The 11,757-nt window shown below is 35.7% G+C and overlaps 1 long non-coding RNA gene across 2 annotated transcripts in view; it reads right to left on the bottom strand.

Annotated features, from left to right (window-relative positions):
* Nucleotides 1–4,546: 4,546 nt before the first annotated feature.
* LOC137766811 (uncharacterized) overlaps nt 4,547–11,757 on the bottom strand; it is a 188,100-nt gene continuing 180,889 nt past the window's right edge. The window contains exons 3-4 of one of the 2 annotated variants that reach the window (XR_011074372.1): nt 6,378–6,526; nt 4,547–4,716 (exon numbers count right to left, since the gene is read on the bottom strand). This is a non-coding gene — a long non-coding RNA (uncharacterized lncRNA). Of the gene's footprint in view, nt 4,717–6,067; nt 6,157–6,377; nt 6,527–11,757 lie in introns of those variants that run through there. The other variant, XR_011074373.1, reaches the window with a different exon arrangement.

The raw sequence follows: 11,757 nt of genomic DNA, 5'->3' as shown, positions 1-11,757 counted from the left end.
TTACTCCATCAGACAAAAGATATAAACCCAAATCTTTTCCAGGTAAGTCATTCTCTTCTTCAACTTCACCATGACACTACAATGGGATAACATCCTTAAGATTCTTATAAGTCTTATTGTATAATAAAGAGTTCTGCTAATTACAATATTATGATCCTTAAAAGGGCTTTGTCTGTTTGAAAAGTTATATGAGGAATCATTTCAGATTTCTTTGAAGGTCTTAATAATAGGTTTTACAGTAAAATTGATCTTTTCCCTTAAGTCAGTCCTTAATCTGGGTATCATTTTTTACCTAGAGAGATTTGGGAAGAAAAAGGGATTTATTTTGAAACTAAGATAGTTCTAGATCCTTTATATGTAAGAGTTCATTTTTAGCTCATTTCATCTCTTCTCACATTATACCCTAGGCAGTGAAAGAATCCAAGTGACACTTTAATATTCTGCATGACAATTCCCTTAGCTTGATCACTGAGTTCATTGGAACATTTCCTGTATTCCACATTACTTCAGGTTATAGTGTAGCCAAAATATCCACCACTACAAAACATATTCTAATCACATTTTCTTTATTTTTCTTTGAGCTGTCAGAGACAGACTCTTCAAGATTCTTTAGGGTTTTGCTAACATTTTTCTAAGGACCTCCCATCTTCCTCATATGGCTTGCCCCAAAGCCAATGCTACATGTTTTGGGGTTTTTACCATAGCATTCCACTTGCAGGTATCAAAGTCGATGTGAGTTTTTTATTACTGTATAAAAAAATACTATCCCAAAACTTAGTGACTTAAAACAGGAACAAAATTTTCCTTTGCTCATAATTCTTCAATCAAAGCAGGGCTTTGTGGATAGTCCATCTTTGTTCCAGATGTCAAAATGGTTCATTCACATGGCTGGCAAATTAATACTGGCAATTGGCTGGGAACTTAGCTGGGGCTACGGGGTCTCAGTTCCTCTCTGTATGTGCCTCTCCACAGGCTGAATCAGCTTATTCAGGCATGGGGACTAGGTTCAAAAGCAAGTGTCCCAAGAGAACCAGGCATGGTTTTATCTGATCTTACAGCCATAGTATCACTTCCACTGGAATCATAGGCCTATACAGATTTAAAGGAAGAATACATAGATTCCCACCTTTAAGTGGTAGAAATATCAAGTCACATTAGAAGAACAGAATGTAGGAGCCATCTTTGGAAAATAAAATTTGCTCACATGAGAAGACATTGAATGGTTTTGACCCAGATTAGTAATGTGATCTGTGTTTTGTTGAAAATGATTGCTTTGGCTACCATGTGGAAGACAGACTAATGTGTGGTAAGACTAGAAGAAAGAAGACTGATAAAGAGGTTATTTCCATAGTTTAGGAAATATATGATGGCATCTTGAACTAGGGAGAAGAAGTGGAGATAAAGAAAAGTTTGGAGATACGTTGTAGAGGTATAATCACTGGAAATAGATTAGATGCAGTCACTGAGAGAAAGAGAGGAATCTAAATTTTTGCTTGAGAAATTGTGCGAATTATTATTCTATTTACTGAGATGAGGAAAACTAAGGAACGAACAAGTTTTATGTTGTTTTATAGGGAGAAGAGATCAAGAGCTCAGATGTGTATGTATTGAGTTCTTATTAAATATCCAAGTGGCAAAGTTAAGTAGGCCATTTTATATATATGCCTAGAATTCAGAGGATACGGAGGAGATATCAGAGATAGAAATGTAATGTTATGGGGGAGAGGAGGTCATCCATGTATAAATGCCATGGGCTATGATGAAATAAAGCAATTCAGATAATGTATAGAGAAAGGAACGTGCATCCCAGGATCCTGGAACACTTTAATATTAGGACACAGAAATAGGAGCCAATGAAAGAGAATTAGAAGGAGCAACTAGTGAGGGTGGGGGAAAACCAAAATGCCTATTACTGTAGAAGCCCAAACAAGTGTTTCAGTTACTATGGCTATATAATAAAAGCACTTCAAAACTTAGGTTTTTTTTTTTTTTTTTTTTTTTTTTGCTATGAATCAGCAGCTTGAGCAGAGCTCTACTCTGCTCCATTTTACTAAATATCAGCTAGGGCAGTTTGGGGCAACAAGCTAAAATCATGTGAAAACTTGTTTCCTTTTGTGTCTGGTGCCTGTACTATAAAGAATCAAAGAATCATAGCTGGGAGCTGGAACAGCTGGACTTCCTACAGCATCTTTTTCTATCATTATGCAGTATTCTACATAATTGCTCCAGAATGGTGTCTTCAGTGTAACCGGACTTCTTACATATCAACTCAGGGCTCCCAAAGTATGTGTCACAAGAGAGAGCCAGGTGGAAACCACATCACCTTTTATTACGTACTCTCACAAGAAATAATAGAAAATTAAATCCACCACATTTTATTGGTCAACACTCTTTTGAAGGTCCACTAAAGTTTAGGGGGAGGAAACATATACGCTATTTCTCAGTGGAAGGGAGGAAACAGACTCCATTTCTCGGTGCCACTTTGTTGAAAGATAATATGAGAAGTATTAGTGCAGCCATCTTTGGAAAATATAATCTGCCACACTAAGTAAAGTATATCAGGTAAAGTCAGCAACATCGGATTATTTAAGATATCTAGTCAATCGAGCCTATAAGAGTGAACACTGGATGTGGCTACTGTTAGAAGCCACTGATAACCTTGGCATGAGCAATGACTGAGGAGGTAAAAAGATGGAAATCACATTAGGGAGGGGAAAAAAGGAGAAATAGAGAGAATGAGAATAATGACTATAAATGGTCTTTTTGAGAAAGTTTGCTGTTGAAGGGAGCTACAAAATACAGTAGAGGCTGGAGAGATACATAAGTTCAAGGGAAGTATTTTTAAAAGACAGGAAATGTTAGTAGGCTTATAGAAATGATTTAGGAGAAAGAGAGAGATATCAATGATGCAAAGAAAAAAATGCGGGAGGTAGGTGAACACATCGTCTTTGAGAAAGAAAGAGTGACAGAGATTCAGAACACAGTGAAAGGAATTGGACTTTTATGAGAGAATGAACTTTATTCATAGCCATAGGGAAGTTAGAGGGTATACGTAGATATGAATATTTACTAGATCAGTAAAAACATATTATGGTTTTGTGAATATAGTAGAAGACAATCCAGCCCAAGAAATTAGCAACAGCATTTTTGATTCATGTATTTTTAAGTTTAAAATTAAGGTAATAGCCATCGTAGGCAAGATCATACAATTATTCCTTCATTTTAGTCATGTCTCTCCCTCTAATGATCTGAAACGAAACTCCACTTTTCTCCAATTTCACTCATCTTCACCCTATTAGCTCTTTAGTTCTTGCATTTCTCCAAATTTTAGCTGAAAGGATACTAATTGGGAGTCAGCCAAATTAGATTTTGGTCTTTGGTCTGCTACTGATTTAGTGTTGACAACTCAACTTTGTTTGCCTTCAGTTTTTTCTTCTTTTGGAATGTGATTTTTAGACTACATGATAATGGTAATAAAAATAATATCTTGCATTTATATAACAAAGGAAAATTTTAACATTTTTGGATACATCTCTTTTTGCTCTAAATTATTATGCTCTCAGAGAAGGTGTAAGTTTAAGATAAAACTAAATTTATATTTTTCAATACTTTACCTTTTAACCTCATATGAAATATACTTTTGCATGACTTTGTAATTAATCTTGTGGTTTATGTGTGAATGTGTGAATGTTTAACTTTCACCATTAGGTTATGTCTCATAAAACTAGAAAAATTTGCCTCCTCTCTCTTTTTTTTTTCCCTTTAAAGTCCTTAAAGTCCATAACAGACACATATTATATACTTAGTGATAATGAAGGCAATGTGTCAATATACAGAGTTTTATTTTTGATAATGATGTCACTTTGTTTATGTCCAGTATTCTTCTAAGTATTTGAAATACATTGTCATTAACGCTAACAACAATATAAGATAGGTACTATTTCTGCAGCAATTGAAACTAAGTACAGAGAGGTTAACTAAGGTCAAACTGCTAGTAATTCTAAATGCCAAGTCCATGATCTTAACCACCGATCTAAACTGCCTCTCTGATGATGGCAAAGTTAATGATGATGATGATCAAAGAAAATGATGTTGAGAATTGTGTAGCTGAGAGTTAAGTAAATAAATGAGGTTTAATTCTAAGAATAAAATGTTTACAGAAAGGTGAAGAGAGTTATGCAGAGGAAATGAGCTTGCAAGTGGGTTAGTACCTCCCGAACGCAGAGAAAGAGTGGCAGGGAACAAGACTAAGTAACCAGTTGTCTGAAATGAAGGTGTGATGTATAATCTCTTTTATGGTATTAATGGCTTATGACCAGTCAAAATTTGATCATTAAACAAAATCAACCTCTTTGATTATAGATCCACAAGAAAACCACATTTAATCCTATTTCTAGGAAGACTCAAAGTTAAATTGAATTAATAATTAAAAATATACGTGCATCATAATATAAATACTCTCTAATACAGAAATATTAGAATATAATATAAATATATATAAAGAGATTTATTATAAAAAATTGACTTACATAATTATGGAAGCTGAGGAGTCTCAAGAGCTGCAGTCAGCAAGCTGGAGACCCAGCAGAACTGATGTGTATTTTCAGGCTGAGTCCAAAAACCTGAGAACCAGGAGCATTGATGGTATATGTTCCAGTTCAAAAGCTGGCAGTCTTGAGACCCAAGAAGAGCCAATGTTCAGTCTGAAGTCAAAGGCTGCAAAAGCACAATGCCCCAGCTCAAACAGTCAAGTAAGAGGAGTTCCCTCTTACTCAGCCTTTTTGTTCTGTACAGATATTCAGCTGATGGGATGAGGCTCACCCACATTAGGGAGAGCAATCTGTTGTATTCAGTCTACTGAGTCAAATGTGAATCCCATCCAGAAACACCCTCATGGCAAACTCAGAACAATGTTGGCCCAAATATCTGGGAATAATTATATAAGGATTTTACTTAAAATATTTTCACCAACTATCTTAAAAATATAAGACAAATATATATGTATTTACTAATTTACTTAGGTAATTTTTATGTACACTTAAATGCATAGATCTGAAGTACAAAATTCAATGAGTTTTGATAAATGTACACCTGTGAAACCGTCATCCCACCAAAGAAAAAAAAATTTCTATCATTCCAGAAAGTTCACTTGGACCTTCTAATCAATCTCCGCACTGTTGGGTAATGACTTTTCTAATTTCTGTCATTACATCTTCTATCAAAGATGTCTTTTGCTTGTTCTTGGACTTCATGTAATGGAAAGATACAATATGTATCTTTTTGTGAATGACTTGCTTTATTTAACATAATGTTCTCGAGATTCATCCAGGTTGTGGTGTAAATTCGTAGTCCATTCTTTTTTTTTAATATTAAATAGTATTCCTCTGTAAGTATATGTGGCTTTTTATTTACACACTTACTAGTGAATGGACATTTGGGTTTTTGCCAGTTTAGTGCCATTATGGAAAAGCTGCTTTGACCCTTTTTGTACAAGGCCCCTTGTGGCCATATGTTTGTATATCTCTTAGGTAAATAACTAGAATTGCTAGTTCATAAGCTAGATATATGTATATATAGATATATTAATTATACATTAAAAGGAAATACAAAACAGCACAGTCATTAATCCATTTTAAACATCCACCAGCAAAATATGAGAGCCATTCAACATCTTTACCAAATTTGATGCTGTCAGTATTTTTAATATTAGCCATTCCACTAGGGGTGAAATAGTATATCATTATAGTTAAACAATTATTTCCTCAATAAACCAAATAAATGTGTTGATACATTGTGTCAAAAACCAGAATTTGCAATACTTAGTGGCAAATTTCCCAATTATAAATGTGAGTCTTTGGGGTAAAGAATATAGATCTTGCATATTTAAATTGCAAATATGAAACTAAACAATGATGAATTCACCAATAACTAAGACCACCTTTCTGGGGGCTTCCAAAATAAGCAATAACTTCTTTTTCCTTTTTCTTCATTTTTTGTAGAGTTTGCCATAAGTCTCAGTTTTTGCTTACCTCCATGATTAGAGAAATAAAAGTCATAGAGTTTGGTTGTCCTCATAACAAGATTTTGCTTAGAATTTATTTGGTACACATTTTCTGACTCAAAATCACTTTGATGATTTTTTGTTGAAGGTATTTTCTAATTAAAAAACAAAAAACAAAAAAATGAAATAATTTATAAGTAAGGATGACACATTAGAGTCTGAATTTTGTCAGACAGGAGTAGGAGAATTATGTATAGGCTTTATATGAATTTTAGGTTAATTTTTAGCCTCTCAAGTGTTAGCTAGTTTACACAAAAATTGTATGCAGGTCAGAATCAAACAAGTTCAGTTTTTAGTTACCTAGTTTAAAAATCACCTGTAGCTATGGCATCCGAGGTACTCTTTGCCCCATCAGCAGCTGCAGGTATGGGCTGGTGGGAGGGAGTTGAGGGACGATGGCTGTGCAGGTGGCCTGGGCTGAGTGGGCCTCTGCTGGATCTTCCACAGGAGTTGCTGGGCTGCCACCTGCTAAGGAAGAGGCTGTGTCACGGGCGCCTGCTGTTGGAAGTTCTCCCCAGGCAGAGGAGATTACCAAGGTCCCACATAGACTGGCACTGACAGCAGCCATGTTGGAGGGGTTCTGGGGAGAATGATGACTCTGGAAGTGCCTGGATGAAAACCATCAGGGAGTTCAGGGTTTTGGAGCCTAAACCACTCATTCTCCTTGTTAGACCCTGCAATAAACCTTTCTCTGCTCCCCCTCCCCACTCCACCCCCACCCCAAACAAATCAAATGAATGACAGCATCCTTACCTGCAGTAATGTAAAGTTAGGAAGGACTTTGAGACTGATTGACTACAGACATGCTGTGTTTGACTAACACAGTGTTCAACATTTTAAAAAAATCCAAATTTGGATATTGAACATAAACATCCTGATCTGGCTCCCTTGAAAGACAGGAAGATCTGACTGGAATGGCAGACACATTCAGGCCAGGAATCAACTGAGGGTGGGTAGTGACTTCCACCTGCAGATAAACAATGTTCCTTGTCTCTACTTGCCTCCAGCATACCCATTTCCTCATATTCTGGTTCACTAATTTATGATATATATCTAGGCCAATAAGTATTTGAGTGTGAGACGCTCATCGAGAGCGTAGCTTAGATTTTACAAATTTAAAAATTGAGTCTTAAAGATTATTATTACTTATTATTATTATTATTACTAATACTTATATTTGCTATATGTCAGGCACTATTCTAAGAGATCAAATATCTATTCCCTAATCTAGTCCTCGAATTAACCCTATAGGGTGGTATCATTTTTATCCTCACTTTCAAGTTAAGGAAACTGAGTTACGGATAGGTTAAGAGACTAGTCCAAGGTCCAACATTGAGTTTCTAATGAACTGGTGCTGGGAACAGATATTATGTTTCTCAGTCTAGTAGTTTGTGGTTGACATCCTAGATGCAGTTCTCTCCTCACTGATTTAGCCCTCAGCAAAGAATTGCTACACTATATCAAGCCATGTAAACTGAGGTGGGAAGAGGACTAAATATAAGGGATAGGTTAGTCAATAATGCAACTAAAAAAAAAGTCCTAGGAAAAGGCAGGTATACTGTATTTTACTTGTCTGGAAAGTTTTCCCACCTCCCTTTTCTGATATCAGCCCTACACTTTCTTGTTGACCCCAGGGATGTGTACATGATTCAGGCTTTTTAGACCCAGTTAATGCCCCATATATGAGCACATGACCCAGGAGCTACAGTTCTTTGCTGGGATTGATTTTCAGGTGCTGGTGAAGAGCAGCTTTCCTTCTGCTTCTTCCTAGGATCCTAAATAGGCAAACTTGAATTTGCTGCTGGTAGTGGTCACTTTCTCTCAAAGTAGAGAAGACCTATTTGCAGGATGTAAGCAAAGGACTACAGAGAAAAGTGAAGACAAAGAAGGTGGTCGGATAGAGGAAAGTTATGGAAACCACCATTTCCCCTTTAATTTTGCTTAAGCTAGTTTATTTTGGAATTTTGCCATTTGTCATTGCCATAGTCCTGATTAATACAGTAGGAAATTAGACAACCTGAGACTCCTGGGAAAGCAGCTGACAGTCCTAAAGTCAAACTTTTATAAAGCTAAAAAATGTAATTATCAGCCAAACAGAGAGACCTAGAAAGATCTAGTTGAGAAGATTTATGACTAGGGCCCAGATCCAGGAATTCAAAGTGGGGATCACATAAACCCCAAATTCTGGGAACATTGACAAGAGGAGGATGCAGCCCCCATGGCATTAACCAGTATTGGCTTGTGGGTTGAAATCACAAGTACTACTTCCCTAAGACATTAGTTACCAGGAGGTAAAAAGGAAAGCCCACAGATTTTAAAAAATCTGAGTGATAGGAGGCTGCTTTCACATCCACCTAACAACACCACAGGAAATCCATCTTAAGAGAACACGGGAAGATCTTGCACTGCGTTAAGCTACTACAATCCACTTATCTGTGAAGAAGAGGTAGCACTTCCAGTATACACCTGTACAAACTTCTGGGAAATAGTTGAAACAGGGTAACAGCCTGCTATATATTAACATATACGAATGATTGCATATCATTTAAAAACTAAAAACCAAAGAACCATCTTTGACCTCCAGCTTGATTAAAAAAAAATATTCTCAAGAGTATTATGGAAGCCAGTTGAAAATAACATCAAATGCCCTGAACTTGTCTCATTACGGCATACCCATTGATTGTAGATATGGCATAAAAGGATTCTTGCCATTTGCCTCCAAGCTGGTGGTGTGATTCCAAAACTCATCTTTTTTCATCTATTTTAAACCTAGCCACACATAGGTCTCCTAAAAGCCTTATTTTGCCTCTTAACTCCCTTTTCTTGCTTTGACATGATTTTGTGGTCAGTGTTTACTGTAATTACCTTTCATATGTATAGTAAATGTCAGCACTCTACCATATTCTTTCTATTGGGTCATCATCAGTCCTGATTCACTACCAACTCAAGATGGGGAGAAGTTTGAGTAAATATGAATATAGACTTACAAAATAATCCAAGCACAGTACAAAAAGTGTAACTGACACTGAAGATTAGCAAATAAGACAATTTTCCCTCTTTCAGATAATAGCTAGGGAATATGAGAAAGAAAAATTAAAAGCACACAAAAGAAACTATGCAGTGAAGACAGCCACAGAGATGATTCATGCTGTCTTTCTATTTCAAAACAAACAAAGTGACTAGAAATTCCAGCTGAGCATCGTTCATTTCAATTTAGGATTTTTAAGAATTAATAGACCATCAATGTACTTCTTGCTAAGGGCTAAAATGCTTCTATTGGCGTTTTGAGTTGTGTTCACTCTCAGTCCCTCTTGGAGGTTATTGAGGAAAAACAATGCCTCTACAAGCTTTTAATAGAACAAAGAGTGTATCTGTCAGCTCTACCCATGATTTAAGACATTGGTGCCTCTGATCATCAATTTACTTCAGCTTTTCTCCTGACTCACAAGAATGTTAAGTACTCAAAGGATTAAAGTCTAGTCTCTTGAGGTTCTATACACAAATAGGCTGATTTGGTCTAGTAATCAAATGAGATTTGTTTTACAAGTAGCTACCAGCACAATTACAGAAACTAAACACAAATAGAAAGAGGAGAATATTGCCAAGCCAAAAAGAGTGTCAGTGTTTTAGAACAGGGAGATAAAAGACATAGGCATAGGGCATCCTCTATGAATGGGGCAAATATCTGACCAATTCTAGAAGAAAGACCATGGCTAAAATCTTCCTCTTAAACACTAAACATTCTATAAAATGCAGTGATACAACCCTATTTGAATTCCCATCTTTTTTTACTCCCTACAAACAAACATAGCTATAGCTTAATTCTTCAGTATAGAGAATCCCCAGAAGAGTTTACAAGTAAAATAAATAAAAATACATCTCAAAACATGGGAAGAATATTGGAGAAATATAAATAATTCTTCTTTGTATTCTAATATTTTTTCCAATATCTTGCATTTTTGTAATTTATGCTTACATCCAGGAACTGTAAGAAGGGGGAAAGAGATGAAGTTCTATTAATTACCTCACACATAGATCTCAGCCAGAAGCTAGAAAATTTAGTGCTAATTTATTCCACATATTAGCCAAGCACAATGCGCACTGGAGAATTTGTAAGATAATATACCATTTTATAATAATGTGGTTTATAAATACAAAAATAATATATTTATTAATATGTTATAATGATGACCATATAGCAATAAGTGATATACTAACAAATGATGAATCTAATAGCATCAAAGTGATGTTTAACTTGTACATATTTCAAACAAAATAAAAATTTCAAAAGATCCTTCTGTATACATTATGATTACAATGAATCAAAAACTAAGCAGAAACTAAGCATATGTAGAGGTATTAATTCTTTCCCTGACATTCTTCTAGGAATTTCTAAGTGATTTTTTTTTATACTGAGAAAATGTACAAAATCTGTTTTAGAGCTTCTTAAAAGGGAAAACTTTAAAGAATCGTGCTACAATTGTTTCAATCTCAACCAACAAGTATGAAAATATCTATGGAAATTTAGATGGAAACCTAGCATCCTTGATTTCCATCAGTTGTTCTTACACACTAACAGGCTTTATTTAATATTCTTTTTTTAATAAATTGATTTATTTATTTTTGGCTGCATTGGGTCTTCATTGCTGTGTGAGGGCTTTCTCTAGTTGCGGTGAGCGGGGACTACTCTTCGTTGAGGTGCGCGGGCTTCTTGTTGTAGTGGCTTCTCTTGTTGCAGAGCATGGGCTCTAGCCGCGCGGGCTTCAGTAGTGGCACGCGGCCTCAGTAGCTGTGGCTTGCAGGCTCTAGAGCGTAGGCTCAGTAGTTGTGGCGCATGGGCTTAGTTGCTCCGTGGCATGTGGGATCTTCCCTGACCAGGGCTCGAACCCATGTCCCGCTGCATTGACAGGTGGATTCTTAGCCAAACCCATGTCCCCCTGCATTGACAGGTGGATTCTTAGCCACTGTGCCACCAGGGAAGCCCTAATATTCTTTTAAGAAATATTTTCTTAAAACCCACTTATCGTTTTTTTTTGGGGGGGGGGTGTTTTAAACAAACTAGAATATCCTGAATGCCAAGGTTTGTTGGCTTTAAATTTAAATATATGTCAGTTTTTTAAAGGTAACGTGTTTATATTTTTTCCAATAAATTTCATGGTGACAGAAAATTCTCCAAACTTTTATATTCAAAACTCTGTACAACACAACTTTTTTCCAAAAGCACTTACTTTTGCACTTATTAAAACTTCACCTTTACATTGAAAGTACAGATTGTGTTTATTTTTTGGAAAATATTTTCTAGTTATTATACAACAAAAACCACTTTCCATGATAGAAAGATTAGCAGATTTTAAATAATTTAATGTGTAAATTAGAAGCTCATCTTTAAACTCAAAAAATCATTTGACACTTTTCTCCAGCACACATTTAAACATCTAAATTACCAGCAAACATATATGTGTTCAGATGATTATTATGATCTTGATCCATCTCATTCTTAAGTAATGGAATTTTTTTACTATTTAAGATTATAAAAATCTGTAAATCTATTTAGTGGACAAAATCTACTGAAAGCAAATCAATCCCTTTTTATTGTGGAAGTCTCCCTCTTCTCTCAGGCTACCTTATTTACTACCTTAGGCTATCATGATTGATCATCTGATAATTGGCCCAAGAAAAAGCACCAGTGCCAATCC

The sequence above is a fragment of the Eschrichtius robustus genome, chromosome 6 (assembly GCF_028021215.1).
Source record: "Eschrichtius robustus isolate mEscRob2 chromosome 6, mEscRob2.pri, whole genome shotgun sequence".
NCBI classification, from domain to species: Eukaryota; Metazoa; Chordata; class Mammalia; order Artiodactyla; family Eschrichtiidae; genus Eschrichtius; species Eschrichtius robustus.
Note: the sequence above shows the minus strand (reverse complement) of the source record. Positions and strands in the feature narration are given on the sequence as shown.